Here is a 4,946-nt window from a genome sequence, read left to right as displayed (position 1 = left end):
GAATCTTTAAGATTACTTACAACAGAACAGCAATGCATTTTATGGACGTTTCGTGAACGTCCATAAAATGAATGAGGAGGATGAGGAGATGAGGAGGTCATTCTGACTTTGCTATGACAATCTGGCGCTTCTGAATCAGCTACTGTTTTGTTATTAGTTTAAGTATTTGCTATTGACTGTTCAAATGCGGAGTTTTGCACATCATCGTGTGTGTGTGTGTGTGTGTGTGTGAGAGAGAGAGAGAGAGAGAGAGAGAGAGAGAGAGGTCACATCACAAACACATACCAGCTTCATCACTGTGTCTGTCACGTGACTCTGTTCCCCTTTCGGGCTCTGTCTTTACATTTATTTTGAAAGATGAAGCTCACGATTATGGTAAGGGGCGTTACATTTCCGACGAGTGCTTGCGGTGTTCAGCCAATCAAAATGCACTGGGTCAGCTGGCCAATCAGAGCAGACTGCGCTTGTCGGAAGGAGGGGCTTTGTAGAAAACGAAGCGTTTGAGAGAGGCGGGGCATAGAGGACCTATAATAATGTACAGTATTTGAAAAAGAATGTGTTTTTTGAACATTAAAGCATGTCAACATATTCTGTTACACCAAATACACAAAATAATGATCTTTAAAAAAGCATCATATGACCCATTTAATGTTGATATTGTGTAATCCAAATGGACAATTTATATGCACTTCAAATACATAAATCTTACATTTTGGCCTAAATATTTTTTTGCGTGTTTGTCCATTCAAATGTAGCCTTGTATTCTAATTAGTTTTTTAAAACTACATATAATAGTAAATATTTCATTACATTAGTAGATTTGAGAAGTTTCTTAAAAGTATGAAATGCACTTGGATATTTTTTCCTTGTCTGCTGGCTTTGATGCCACAGCTCATGTGCTGTACACATTCTTGGCAGGATGTTGTTTTCCTGTGGCTCCAAAGTAAAGTTACATGGCATGTATGGCTCAGAGTTTCAGGCTGAGAGAACTGAGTTGCCATGGGCAAAGATGGCATCTTGCAGGCCTCAAAGTCTCATTAGAAATGAACCACTACATCCATACTCAACGGTCTGTCTTATGTCAAAGAAAAAAAACGGTATACAATCGCTCATAGACCCACACTTTTGAAAAGACACACTTTTGGAAATTATAATAATATATAATAATAATAGGTTAGATCATGTCAACCTACCACAGTGAATGTATGACTCTCCTCACAAAGTATGAATCCAATATGTTAGCCAGCTTATGACAGTGTTTACATTTACATGACTCTCATTTATTTTTATGGGGCATAAATGTCAAAGTGACCATCCTGAGCTCTTAATTAAGACCTCACTAAAAGGGTAAAAGTATTTATTTTAATAAGTAGTTTGGCTTATTTGTATTATTATTATTATTATTAAAAATGTCAGATAATGTGACCTTTATGACAATCAAGGTTAGTTTAAGTTCATGTCAAATGGTATAACCACAATGATATTTGCATAAAATGTTTATGAAAATGTTAAAAATGAATAATGATTAAGAATCATTCAGCTTACTCATGGCCATTAAACCTACTGTACCTACTGAATGCATCCTTCATAGAAAAAATGGATTAAAAAACAAACCTTTCCTCCTGCCAACTTGTTCCATATCCCCATAAAACTCATTGTCTTCTATCAATTTGCCGATTACCCACCTGACTAACAGATCTCTGATTGCTGCTATCTATCCAGTATTCAAGAAACCAAGTCTTGACGATTCAGTTTTGAGTAAATTTCGGCCCATATCAAATCTACCTTATCCAGGAAAATAATAGAAAATGTGGTCACTCCTCAGTTAGTCACTCTTGAAAAACAAAATAAAATAAAACCTTTTCAATAAGGTTTCCACCCCCTTCATAATACAGAGATGTCCTCTTAAAGGTAGTAGCAACCTCCTCCTTTCCTCTGACTCTGGTTTTCTCACTCTCTTAGTCTTTTTAGACCTGAGTTCAGCCTTCTGTACTCCTCACTCACTAAACTGCTATTGGTGTTACTGACCATCTGTGGCCAAAGCATCTCGGTGTCATATCTCAGTGTCAATAAATGCAGTCTCACTCAGTTGCTTCACAAGGTGTACAGCAAGGATCAGTTCTTGGACCGCTTGTTTTTCTAATCTACAGTATATGCTTCCACTTGGCCAGATCATTTGTTGTCATAGTTTTAAGGCCTTTCACAACAAGATGAATAGTTGGTGCAAAAATTCAGTGTGATCAACATTTTCATCTGAATAAATGCCTGTTAATGCATCTAGTCAGATCAACATGAACATTAGCACTCTGTCACTGTGACGGATGTTTTACAGAGAGGTGTTCTGATCTCTTTTCCATCGCACTGAGAAGAAAACTGGCTAACCAATAACATTTGCACATTTTGGTCACATGGTCAGAGTGCAGCTGTTACTTAAAATTACGACTTGGTGGCACTCACAAACAGATGTTTATTTGCTAAGTGGCAGTGAATAGCAGAGGAAAAATCCCGAATCTTTTCTCTTCTCTCTGTATTCTTGTATTTGATGCTTGATAAACACCACAACGAATACAAAAATCTGAACAGATCTTTCAAAACAAGTAAATCAGGGGGATATTCCAAAAAGCAGGTTATGTGACATAACCGGTTATGTTTCGGTTCCAAAATCGGAGGTTACTTTCCGGGTATGTAAGTAACGTCTCGGTTACTTGTGTAACCTTCGTTCCCTGAAGGAGGGAACGGAGATGTTACTGACGAATTGGGATCTCGCCCGAGAGCCCAATCACCTTCGAGTGTAAACTAAACAAGCCAATGACAGTTGGCGTGCGTGTTTCGCCACGCGCACCCCGCCCCGCAGCGCGGGTATAAAAGGAGAGCGCGTGCAAACGCACATCAGTTTTTCGCTGAGGAGCCGAGACTACATGCCCCGGCCGTACAGTGGTGGTACAGCAACTGTGGCGACGGGACGTAACGTCTCCATTCCCTCCTTCAGGGAACGAGGGTTACACAAGTTACCGTGACGTTCCCTTTCAGTCAGTCACGTTCTACGTTACGTCAGTCGTGACTGACGAATTGGGATCCGTATGGAAAACGCCACTATTGCTGACCCCCTCCAGTGCCCTGCGGAAGCCGGCAAGTCCCCCCACACCAGCTGGGGCGGAAGATAGGACAGCGACTACGCAGAGGTGTCCGCCACTGCTGTTCCATACTGTGGTACCTTGGATAACACTGGGAAAGCATACCCAGTTGGGATGCTACGGAAGCCACATCCCGCACATAGGAGGTATCATGTGGAATTACACATATGGACTGGCCCAGGGCAGTACTACATATGGAAGTCCCTGCGGTAGACTCAACCTGCCTGGGGTGAGATAACTACGCAGCAGAGATGGCAGTGAATGGCGCTCTGCGCTCCGCCATGCCTGACCGCCGAGGGTGCGGGAGGAACTACACCAGGGTTCGCCATGGGGAACTGAATTGAGGAGCAAAAAAGCGCACGTATCCGGTCCGTAGAGGGGAATGGCGCAGCAAGAGTGATCGACACAGAGCAGGTCCGGTGTTACTGCCTACCTGAGGCGAGTACACGAGAGGACACGGGCTCTACACAGAGATTATAGAATCTCGCAAACGTGTTAGGCGTCGCCCAGCCGGCAGCTCTACAGATGTCTGCTATCGAGGCACCCCGTGCCAATGCCCAAGAAGATGCCACTCCTCTGGTAGAGTGAGCTCTCACTCTGAGGGGGCATGGTAAACGTTGGGTCTGGTATGCCAAGACTATAGCCTCCACTAACCAGTGGGCAAGTCTTTGTTTGGAGACAGCCTTTCCCTTCTGCTGACCTCCAAAGCAGACAAAGAGCTGGTCTGAGGTCCTGAAGCTCCGCGTACGGTCCACGTAAATGCGCAGAGCGCGAACGGGACAGAGCAGAGCGATGGCTGGGTCTGCCTCCTCCCGGGGCAGCGCTTGCAAGTTCACCACCTGATCCCTAAAAGGCGTGGTGGGAACTTTGGGCACATATCCAGGCCGGGGTCTCAAGACAATGTGAGAGTTACCCGTACTGAATTCTAGGCATGAATCGTCGACCGAAAATGCCTGCAGGTCCCCTACCCTCTTGACCGAGGCCAAAGCGGTGAGGAGCACTGTCTTCAACAACAGAAACTTAAGCTCTACTGACTGCAGAGGCTCGAACGGCTCCTCCTACAGAGCCGTCAGGACCGAGGGGAGATCCCAAGAGGGTAACAGGCGAGGGCGCGGAGGATTCAGCCTCCTTGCCCCTCTGAGAAACCTGATGACCAAGTCGTGCTTCCCCAAAGACTTACCGTCTACTGCCTCGTGATGTGCGGCAATGGCGGCAACATACACCTTAAGGGTGGAGGGAGACAGCCTTCGCTCCAACCCATCCTGCAGGAAAGAAAGCACGACTCCAATCGGGCATCTACGGGGGTCTTCCCGGCGGGAAGAGCACCAATTGACAAACAGGATCCACTTCAGCCTGTAAGTGTGTCTGGTAGACGGGGCTCTAGCTGAATTGATGGTGTTTACTACTGCTGAAGGTAGCCCACCTAGAACCTCCGCGTCCCATCCAGGGACCACAAGTGGAGATTCCACAAGTCTGGACGCGGGTGCCAGAGGGTGCCCCCTCTCTGAGAAAGGAGATACCTCCTCAGAGGAATTTGCCAAGGAGGGGCTGTCGCGAGGAGCATCAGTTCGGGGAACCAAGTCCGACTGGGTCAGTATGGTGCTACCAGGAGAACCTGCTCCTCATCCTCCCTGACCTTGCACAGTGTCTGTGCAAGAAGGCTCACTGGGGGCAACTCATATTTGCATAGGCCCCGAGGCCAGCTGCACACCAGTGCGTCCGTGCCGAGGGTCCCCTCGGCCAGGGAGTAAAACAACTGGCAATGGGACGTGTCCGGGGAGGCAAACAGGTCTACCTGAGCATCCCCAAAGC

The sequence above is a fragment of the Sinocyclocheilus grahami genome, unplaced genomic scaffold, assembly GCF_001515645.1.
Source record: "Sinocyclocheilus grahami isolate Dianchi unplaced genomic scaffold, SAMN03320097.WGS_v1.1 scaffold1326.1, whole genome shotgun sequence".
NCBI classification, from domain to species: Eukaryota; Metazoa; Chordata; class Actinopteri; order Cypriniformes; family Cyprinidae; genus Sinocyclocheilus; species Sinocyclocheilus grahami.
The sequence above is the reverse complement of the archived record's forward strand: the minus strand, read 5'-3'. Positions refer to the sequence as shown.